This window comes from Oryzias latipes, chromosome 10 (genome assembly GCF_053564925.1).
Source record: "Oryzias latipes strain Hd-rR chromosome 10, Olatipes_Hd-rR_3.1".
Classification (NCBI taxonomy): Eukaryota; Metazoa; Chordata; class Actinopteri; order Beloniformes; family Adrianichthyidae; genus Oryzias; species Oryzias latipes.
In genome coordinates, this window is record NC_136246.1 from 26638346 (window position 1) to 26649594 (window position 11249).

At 38.8% G+C, this 11249-nt stretch overlaps 2 long non-coding RNA genes across 2 annotated transcripts; one reads left to right on the forward strand and one right to left on the reverse strand.

Annotated features, from left to right (window-relative positions):
* Positions 1–1961: 1961 nt before the first annotated feature.
* LOC144994764 (uncharacterized) lies at positions 1962–6010 on the reverse strand. Its single transcript, XR_013658397.1, has 2 exons — positions 5616–6010; positions 1962–3493 (listed from the first exon to the last, which is right to left on the reverse strand). It is a non-coding gene; the product is annotated as an uncharacterized LOC144994764 (long non-coding RNA).
* LOC144994763 (uncharacterized) lies at positions 3881–4999 on the forward strand. Its single transcript, XR_013658396.1, has 2 exons — positions 3881–4750; positions 4829–4999. It is a non-coding gene; the product is annotated as an uncharacterized LOC144994763 (long non-coding RNA).
* Positions 6011–11249: the final 5239 nt, after the last annotated feature.

Below are 11249 nucleotides of genomic sequence, written 5' to 3' on the forward strand. Positions count from 1 at the left end.
TGTACATAAAATAAAAAAAAACTTGATTTGATTTAAAAAGAAGAATACATTAAATTACATGAATCAAATCAAACTTTATTTACAAAGCACTTTTCATAGATGTCAAACAAAATGCTTTAAAAAAACATTTCAACCTAAAAACCTAAAGCATAAACAAATTCACACACTAAATGTAAAACGCACACACTGCTCACAACCAACACTCGTACACAACAATTGAAACCTAAACTGGCATATAAGATGCAGATCACAAATCTAGTGGGGAAACAATATTTTGGGGACCTGTTGATACGGGCGACACCAACTGCTGCTTACAGAGGACACGACCTCAGTACAGATTTGTGGCAAACATGCAACATTTTAAATGGGGGTGGGGGGTGGGAGGGGTGGGGACTTTAAAAGGGTGGCAAATGAGAACAAACTGGAAGGCCATTACAAATGAAAGGATCAAAAATATGCGTTTCAAACATTGTTTTTTTTATTACTTTTTAATAATATTGAAACAGCAGTTCTTTTAGCTGAGATGCTATTACTAATCTAAAGCAGCAGCAAAAACAAACAAAAGATCAGATCAGCTGTCAAACACAATACAGGGACTGAAGATTTCATTTAAAACATATTGCTTTTGTTATTTCTGCTATGCTTACAGAAGCTTGTGTTGATAATTTCTTTATTTATAATACTATTATTGACTTAAAGATTGGGAGGGCCAAAGCTTTTTGCCCCCGACCACCGCAGCTCCGCCCTGGTACAGATTCATTTTTACCCATCAAGCATTTTTAAATGAATTTTCACTCTGCACACTGTGGACGAAATGATCAGGGATTTTTTATTTTATTTTTTTATGGTCCTGTTCTGAAACTTGATGACGAACAAATGCAAAGTAAACAGATCCAGATGGCCGCCTCTTTTTATTTTATAAACCTTATTTTGTACTTTAACACATAAACAGAGCACTTCTGTAAAGTACAATCAAGCAAAAGTAGTGCAACTTTAAAATAAAATAAAAAAAATAATCATTTACTACTAACCAATAAAAATAGTTGACTATTAAATGATAAAAATAGGTGACAAATAGACATGGGAGAAAGTTTGATGACTTTAGTTTTAAACATTTTTTAATATATATGTTTCAGATCTCCATAAAAATGCTTAAAAATAAAAATAACCTTCTAAAATTGTTGTAGCATAAATAAGATAAGTATTCATGATTTAATCCAAACATTTCTTTGTTTAGGCTGTTTCTGAGACATTATGGATTTCTTATTTTCTCCCTTTTTTTTCCATAGGGCTTTGTGGATGGTCCCTTGGCACTGTTTACGTCTCATTCAAAAAAATAGAAAATATCATTTTCAATGTCTTTGTAGGTCGTTGTTCTCATTGATCCAAACCTATGATGACAATTTCTGTTAGTTTTAACGTTTGATTAAAATAGTTATTGAGCCTGGAAGGATGATCTGTGAATATTTTGATAAATTTACTATGTTTTTATGCGCCTCCTGCTAAACTAGAACTGTGTTCTGCTGCACTTTACACCAGTTAAATCCAGTGATTTGTTCAAGATATGCAGACTTCAAGTGGAGTATTTATCTGTATAAGTGCTGATCATAATAATAAGAATGAAATCAAATACATAATCCCTGATTGGGATTCTGATCGAGTCTGAAAATGTGATCGGGCCTCTCCTATCCTACACTATCCACAAGTCTTAGTTTATGATCGAAAACCTTTTTTACTATTCTTGGAAAGTCTCAGACGATTTCAGTCCTGGATCTGGAAAAACGCCTTCCTGCACTCAGACAATGCATCCATCATTCTTGTTACCTTGTCTGCGCTTTTTTTATATTTGTGAAGAAACTGGATTTTCTAGAAAGGACTGTAAAATAGGAATATTTTTAGGTTCGTTACCCCGTCAGTTTCTTACACACAGAAATAATGAATAAGGACTCAGAGACAGTTACTTAGCTTTTGTGGAGGTTTTACTTCGCACAAACACGAAGGGGACAGACATATGAACATGGTACATTCAAAGTCCGAACCAACGAGCTCAGGGATGGGCTTGGTATAAAAACCCTGCATTTGCATATTCAGAAGATCGTCTGATGGACCTCGTGTGAAAATCACGCCCACAGTTTACTGCTGGAGAGAAGCTCCAAGGCTAAAGTGAAGATAAGTCTGAGGCCTGCTCAGCAGAAAACATGCACAGAAAAGAGGGAGTATGAGAAGAAACTGTGAAAACAATAGCTTGGCTGTGCTTTCTTCAAATGTAATATAATTTTGAGATGACAATACATGCTCAGTGAATTAAGTTTAAACCATTAGTGTAATAAAAGTTAAAGACAGTTTCTAACTATTCTTCACATACCCCCCTGTTTGTCATATCAAAATTATATATGGAAAGTCAGCAGAACTCCTGTCATCATCAACCATATACCATTTCACGAAGATTTTCAGTATAGGCAGCATATCGGCTCTGCATCGAAAACAAAAGTGTAGAGGTACATGTAAATACAAAAGAAAACATAAAATCAACGTGAAAAAATGAGCATATCAGAGGTGGTAGGTGATACATGAGTGTTGATGCGAAAACCTCCAGGGCTAAACTTATACCATCTGTGTGAAACATTCATTGAGCAGTCAGGGAGGGCAAAACTCATCAACGGCTCTGTGCCCCTCAGCAGTCATCCGTAAGGATACGCATGCATCACCAGTCCAAACCTCGGCACAATTTCATTAATGAAAGTTACATAGAACAAGAAAAAAATTGAGAAATAAAGAAAATAAAAAAAAATCAAATCAAACAAAAGAAAAACAACAAAATCTGTAAAGAGCAGTTTCAACCACGAGCAGATGCGAATTAGGTAAATTGTAGGCATAATGCTGATAGAGTCGGCCTGACAGCAATCATTCATTTGACACATGGAATCAAACAGGTGACGAAAAGAAAAAAGAAAAACAACACACAGAGGACCGGAGTGACTAGTTTTATCAGTACACTCCACCAGAAGTAAACCAATAAAGTGGGGACCCAGACCAGTAGGTGTCAGTCATCTAAGATGAAATGTGTGATTTAAGGGCCTTGACCTCATTGATGATGTGAGTGAGATCTCCAGAGGAAGAGGGAATAAAAGTACAAGATGAAACCACGAGCAACAGCTGGACCCATGTTAGCTGGTTTGAAGCTCACTGTAGCTGGAAGAGAGCAGCGCAAGAGGAAACACACCAGGGAGCGCCCCTCGCCAGGAGTAGTGTCACACTTCGTAGTTGGACTTCAACCAGGGATGTGTCGCAAAATGTCAGTCTCATAGGCTCTCAGCAATTTACAGTGGCTTACGTGAATCCAGGAGGGTCGTTCAGCAAGTCAGACTGCAGTTGGCATGGTGAGGAGAACCTTGAAGGGTCCTGTCCACCTCAGGTGTGACCAATCAGTCCGTTGAATGGCCTTCAGGTAAAGCAGGTCACCGACAGAGGCCTTCTGGTCGGGATGCAGAGTCTGTGGGGAGGAGAGAGCTGGAGGCAGACTCAATGTTTCCTTTGTTCTCACAGCTTTCTTCAAACAATCATGTAAATCATCAATGATGTCAGTAGAGCCAGGCATGAGAGTAGAAAAAAAATCAGGAAAAAAATAAATAAATAAAATAAAAATTAAAAAATAAAAATTGTGAAAAAACACATTGAAAGTGAAACAGACAAGAACTGGGTCTCATTTTAACAGCAGCATGAACAGGCTGATAACAGTTTGACTAATGGGAAAGTTTGAACGGAAGGGAGTGGAGCATACTGCATGTGATTCTGGAGAATTCGCACAAGAGAATCACAGGTGACATTGTTACAACTATCAGCCCCTTAAGCAGCTGCAGCTTACAGCGAGTGAGTGAAGGTGGGGGGCTGATCAGATAAGGCGGTGAGGTCCAAGGAGAGAAATAATTTTGCTAGAAACAGAAACTAAATGTCCCAAAAAATTTAACCTGTGCTTGGGCCAGCTGGAGTTTAGATTTACTGAACTTATTTCCCTGAAAGTTAAAACTTAGAAAGATTAGCAGACATGCCCATTAAAAAAAAATGTAAGGCGAGTTAGTGAACCAGAGATCCTCAGGAATGCTTTTAAGGGGTCAATCCAGATTTACAAGCAGAAATGCAGGGACCTGATTAGTGGGGTCAGAAGGTTGCAATCAAACTTTTTATGAGCAGGGAGAGTGAACTAAAAAAAAGGGAAGGCTGCACCAGCCATCCGAGTCTGATCATGTTTATACAAGAGGGAGGTGTGTCCTGCACAAAATGATCCACTACTGCTTTGTAAGAAATGATAATGTCTATAGCTTTTTTCTGAACATCTACCCTTGTCCATGTCCTAAACACCAAAATACACACTAAAACACGTCCTATCATTATTCGGAGAGCATAGAAAGCTGTTATATCTGCTTACAACAGAGAAATCACCCCTCCTTTCTGCGAGTTCTCATCAGCCTGTCTGCAGGCTCGGGCACGCGCACTCTGATCTGAGAAGCTGTTCCCCCTCCTTCTACTCTGTCCTGCTCTCTGAGGCTGCTTAACTTTCTATGAAATCCATAATCTTTAACCCATTTATCCAAATACTTGATTAATGTCTGATCCTGACTTTCCACATACTTCCAAACTTTATGAAAAGTTTTCTGGACCTGATCAATGTGCTTTCTTACTGTCTTTGTTAGATTTTGTGAATGAGTCCCACCCATCTTTTTGAGGTTTTTGATCGACGATCAGCCACAACGTTCTCAGGAATTCATAGACCACACCATGCTTCTACAAGAGCTAAATCCCTTGCGGATGTGGCTGTCCTGAGAACCAGCTTCTCAATTTCAATCACAAACCAGAGTTCCCACCCAAGTAACCCGTTTTATGGATTCTCCAGCACTGAATCTAATCAGCAGAAAAAGCTTGGAGAATCAGAAAAGAAAACCTAATTATTTGTCAACTGAGTCACTATTTTGTTTTAGAACGAGGCATTGATCAAAGCAATCATGAGGCATTAATCAAAGTGAGCACACACCACAGGAGCTGTCGAAGAGAGCACACTCAGACACAGACAGAGAGGCCTAAGAAGCATCACACACATATTTTCCCCGGAGCTCCGTTTACTCCATGTGCGGCCCACACAGGACCTTCAGCACAAAATTTTGGACACACAGTCCTGTCGTTGGACACACAGTCCTTACGTTGGACACACAGTCCTTTCGTTGTCCTTATAGGACATTAAGCGCTAAATTTTGGACACACAGTCCTTTTGTTGGACACACAGTCCTTTTGTTGGACATACAGTCCTTTCGTCTACACAAGACGTTTAGCGCAAAATTTTTGGACACACAGTCCTTTCACTTTGTCCACATAAGACGTTTAGCCTACAGAAGGCTCTATTAGTCGGTACACGCGGCGATATCTACACTTCAGACTCGGGCACGCGCAGCACCCTGACTGCAAGCGCTGCCCTGTTCAGCGTGCCCGCGCAGCAGTCAGGCTGCAGCCGTGTCTCTATTCTTCCCCCAAAGTTGATGCACGCACACACAAAGACACAGACACATTCAAAATAAGGCCCTAACAAGTAAAGAGAGGACAGACTTTCTGTGTGGCATACTCACTTCAAGCAATGAACCTCGCTATACGATGAGGGTCCGACGTGGCCGAGGGCAAAACTGGATCCGGGGCGAGGGCCGCTGATCCTGAAGGCGGATGTGTCAATGCTGAGGCTGTGATCTCAGACCGCATGCGGTTTTCAGGCAACCCCCCCCAGGGGTTCCAGCGATGTCCAGGGCGTCAGTCGGCCGGCTCAGAAGGACCAAATGTGAAGAAACTGGATTTTCTAGAAAGGACTGTAAAATAGGAATATTTTTAGGTTCGTTACCCCGTCAGTTTCTTACACACAGAAATAATGAATAAGGACTCAGAGACAGTTACTTAGCTTTTGTGGAGGTTTTACTTCGCACAAACACGAAGGGGACAGACATATGAACATGGTACATTCAAAGTCCGAACCAACGAGCTCAGGGATGGGCTTGGTATAAAAACCCTGCATTTGCATATTCAGAAGATCGTCTGATGGACCTCGTGTGAAAATCACGCCCACAGTTTACTGCTGGAGAGAAGCTCCAAGGCTAAAGTGAAGATAAGTCTGAGGCCTGCTCAGCAGAAAACATGCACAGAAAAGAGGGAGTATGAGAAGAAACTGTGAAAACAATAGCTTGGCTGTGCTTTCTTCAAATGTAATATAATTTTGAGATGACAATACATGCTCAGTGAATTAAGTTTAAACCATTAGTGTAATAAAAGTTAAAGACAGTTTCTAACTATTCTTCACAATATTATTACCAGTCTTACAGGAAAACAAAATGGTGATTTCTGAACCAATGTAAAAAAAATAAAAAGAGAAGAAATGAATTTTTTATACTGTCTTCTATCACAGACATAAATGCAGTAAAACTCGCCTTGAGTCTGTGGCTTTCTGTGTCATTTCAACAGAATTTCATCACCGTCTTCTGAGATCCTCCCAGAGATTGTTTTGTTTGATCTTAAAAGGATGTTGGTTCTTTGTTTCCACCCTCTCACCCCAGGAAATAAAAGTCACCTGAGATTTTTCTGGATGCTGCTTCTGTTTTCCCTGTTTTCTTGACCAGGCCCTCAAGTGATGAAGCAAAAACAGAATTCACTGGTGCTTAGAAAAAGATAAAAGAAAGAAAGAAATATGGGCAGAAATTATATATATATATATATATATATATATATATATATATATATATATATATATATATATATATATATATATATATATATATTTTGTTTTTTGTTTTTTTTTACTTGGCATTAGTTCTTTGGACTTATTTCAGTGGCACAAATAACTTTATAAACTTTAAAACTGGATAAAACCAGTGCAGAGAATTTACAGGTGGACAAAACGCTGGATTCATTATTTAATTAGGAAAAATTAGGAATTATATCCACTTAAAATTCACAATACTAAAGCCTACATTTTAACCATACTGCACTACCTTTGGATGGTTTGCTTTTATGAGGTGCCAACTAAAAAATGGTGGACTTAACAATGTTTAAAAAAAAACATTAATGGTAAATCCAACTATTATTACTTATAGTGATATAACTTTAAAAAAAAAATCCGCATAAATCAGTGCCTTCCATAGCACCTTTTTGGATGGATAGAAAACCAGTCCCCGTGGGTGAACCTTGTGGTCACATGACCCGCTGTTGAAACATGCATGGTGAGGGACCTTTTGAGTCAATTCAATGGTTTCCCTTTTAAGCACAGTTTTGATCTCAAGTGTGTATGAGAAAGATTATTTCTCAAAAACAGGATTTTGTGAGGTTGTGTTGTCTTGGTTGTGATACAAACTACCTATATGTTACATGGTGAGCTTATTTGCTTCAGTTTAAAGAGCCACTCCAATTAAAATTGTGTTTTTTCCATGTTCTCGTGGCATTTTTAAAATTGTTGTGAATCGGGAGCAGACCAAAAAAAATCCAGTTTGAAAAAGCTTGTAGGTGTTCCGTAGAACCTACAATTAGCAGGCCACAAGCTCCCTGCTCCGCTCCATTCTGATGCATCCGCTTGCAGACAAATAGATCCATGAACGTCTTTGTTGTCTTCGTCTGAGCTGGAATCTGGATCCTAACTGTACGGCGGGATAGCTCTGATGTGGCTTGCCATTTTTGTTACACGGGTAATTTTAGGTTGGGGGTGTGAGTGGCTGTAAGCCAACGGGAGAGATATGAATGATGGGAACCCTGTTATCTGCACCAACAGCCCCACCCACAACTCAGAGGCCAATGTGTAATGAATTACTGCCACTCTGCAGAAACTATGTCCCAGAAAACACAGTTTTTTTATTTAGGCTGAAAACGTCATAATCTAACTAAAAAAAAATACTTTGTCATCAGTGAAATATTCCAAAAGTCTTTGATCACAAAATCTGCTGCCCCTGCTGCTTTGTGACTTTAGTAATTTTAGATTATTCTGATTAGATTTCTTTTTCCATTTATTTCTAAAGATTTATCCAAAAAACAGCCTTTGGGACCTCATCTGATCTTCACTCTTTCACCTATTTTCTTAGCGTCATGCTTGCTCTGAGGCTGCAGTCTGCTCTGATCAAGAGGAATGGAAAAGAGATGAAGGAAGGGAAGATACTGCTTGGGGTGGAAACTGAGTTGGGTAAAGGGGGTGTGTGTGAGGAAGAGTTTAACCCAGATGGTGGAAAGTGCTGCCGGTTGATCAATATTTGTCTGTCCTGGGAGGCGGGACACCTCCAGAAAAAGTCCACAGTAATTAACTTTACAAAGAGAAAGGGGGACACTGGGACAAAGTTGTGTTCTTGGAGGCCACAAGAAGTGAGAGGCTGTGCTGTCTAGTAAAACAGACAGATGAATCATGTATTTTACCAGTTAGTAAAATATCCTGCAACAATAAACAAGAGACACTCACTGTTATGTGTAATGTTGCAATGTTTGTCCTCGTTATAATCAAGCAACAGGCTCCAAACCAAAATCAAATTACCTTCTCCATGTTGATTTTAGCATGGTTTCTCTAAGGTCCACGATGTTTAATATGATACAGAAAGAAATGTTTTCTTTAAATAGATATTTCTAGTTTTTAATTTGGAATTTCTTTATTTTTTGGTGGTACTTTGGTTTAAAAGAAACATGTTAAATTGTCTCTTGTTGATAAATCCTCTTTCCTCAATTAACAGTTTCTACGACACTTACTGTGTTTTTCGGAGAATACGTTTTTTGCAAGGTTTGACAAGGAGTGTGACTGATACTTTTTACCTGTTTATGGTCAATACAGAAACAGACCCCGTAATTGAGACTGTGATACAGTGCGCTTTATGGTGAGTAAAATACAGTATTAGATTCTGTGAAAAATAGTAGAAGAGATCTCAACCTCATAGAAAATCTTGGAAGGGAGTTAAAAGTCTGTGTTGCCAGCAGCGACAGCCCCAAAACATCACTGTTCCAAATAAGATTTCTTCACAAGGTTTGAGAAAAGACTTACAGAGTACGTTTGACTGCTGCCATTGCCAACTAAGGGTATGTAACAAAGTATTGAGTTGTATTGAAAAGTATTCAAAGTATTGAAAAGTGCTAAAAATGGTTTCCAAACGCAAAGGTTGAATAGTTTTTCTGGAGCTGTAATTTGCTTTGTTGCGCAACATTAGCTGAAAATACAGTGTCAGCAAGAACAAGGCCGACAACAAGGGGAGATGAAATTTTTACACATCTTTGTGCCTCTCTGGCTGCTATAGTCATGTCTTTGCAGGTCTGTTGCGCTGAACAGGCTGACCTGTAAGAAATGAGATAAATAACATTCCTCCGGGGAAATCTAGGAATTGAGGCAATTTAAAAAAGTGATACAAAGATGCTCCTGGTTCTCTTTATCCTTTACAGAAGAGGCTGTATTCTCGTTCGGTTGTGTTTACCTGAAGAGAAAGATGATGAAGGGTGACGAAACAAAGGAATCAGCAGATGCCGGAGGTGGCTTGGGGATAGAAACCCAGGAGGGTACAAAAAGACGAAAGGATGCAAAAAATAAAGCGGAGGGGGGTGGGTGAGAGATGAATAGAAAAGAGGAGTGACTGCCGAGAGGCAAACGCTAATGTGAAGCAGGAATACTCTCAGTCATCTCCGGACACGTGAGAGGAAGCTGACATCAGAAAAACGCACAGCATTAAGACTCAACATCACCTTCGACACGGTTTGGACTTCATCTGATTTCCCAAAAGCAAACAGTCCAAGTCAAAAACACTCGTTTGTGTCCGTTTGTGTGCAACAGGGCATTTAAGTGCATCTCAAGGGCTGACACCCCATTTTTCTGAATGAGTCTTCCTTTTTTTGTCTAGAAAGTGCTGCCATAACTCACTTCCTCTTTGCCGCCCTTCACAAAAACATTGTGTTCATTTGGGAACCCTCCCCATCAAAATGATAGGTGTCTGTGTTGAACATGACATTTGTAATCTCAGCCCCTCGCCCTAAATGCATACATTTTGAAACAACTTTAAAAATGAAACACCACCAATCACAGTCGTCGTACCATGAGATGTCATGACAACTGTAAACTCTGAAGCTGCAGGGGCCACAGCTAAAAATGCAGACTGATGATTAAATGATGTCCAGTGAGGATGGGGGTTTATGTTCCCACTGTTTTCTCATCTTGTGGATTTATCCTGCAGAAAAATCAGCATTCTGGAGAAGAAATCTAGAAAAGAGTGTACTTAAAGTTCCCCTCTGATCATCTTTTGATCGATTTTCAAAGTGTTTCCACTGGTCTTTTAATTATGTTGATGCAGTTTTTAGCCTAAATCAAAACTGTTGTTTTCTAGGACATAGTTTCTGCAAAGTGGCAGTAGTTCATTAGACATTCACCTCAGAGTTTTAGGCAGAACAGTTTGCACAGAGCTTACAAACCTAATTTTCTTAATATATGTATGTCCTCCATCATCAGAAAAATGCTACAAGAGCATTTTCATTGTGGTGAATCTTTAAAGCAAGACGTCCAACAACAGTAACAGGAAGTTTACCAATCCGACAAGAAATTACAGAACACTTTTTCTTTTTACTTGCTTTTTGCATAGGCGCTTTTTCCACTTTTCTGTTTAAATAAGTAAAAATTCCACATTTTTCAAAATAAAAGCTTCACAAAGCAAATGAAGTAGAGTTCAAGCGTTGTCCAAAGACATCAAAGCTCCAACATCCAAGTCTCTTTTAAGAGAATGTACACGGGCTGTCATAGCTGCCCGGTGTTTGTAAGTGGAACTTGGTTGTAATTTAGCTCCAAAGAAGCATTTGAAAAATCTTCTTGCTGTTTTGAATGTTTTTCAAATAAAATCTGACATTTAACCACCCAGATAAGAGACAATGGCAGGCTTCAAAACAAACATAGGGACGTCCATTTTTCCTTACATTTGTCAACATATTTTTGTTGGTGACTGAAGCAAAGTACCTTTCAATATTTTGTGCAATTAATTAATCATAACCATTAATTAATTAATTAATCTAATTAATTATTAGTTATTTTTAACCTAAAAATTTCAGTAAAAGCCTCATTTTGAGGTATTGATGTTTAAATTCATGATATTGTGGCACAGCAAAATATCAAATTACAACAAAAAAGTAGCTTTATGAAGTTTTTCCTAATAAAACAGACTTCCAATCTTTACTTTTACACCAACAAGGAGGAAATGATGAGCGCATGATTTGAGGCATATGCATGG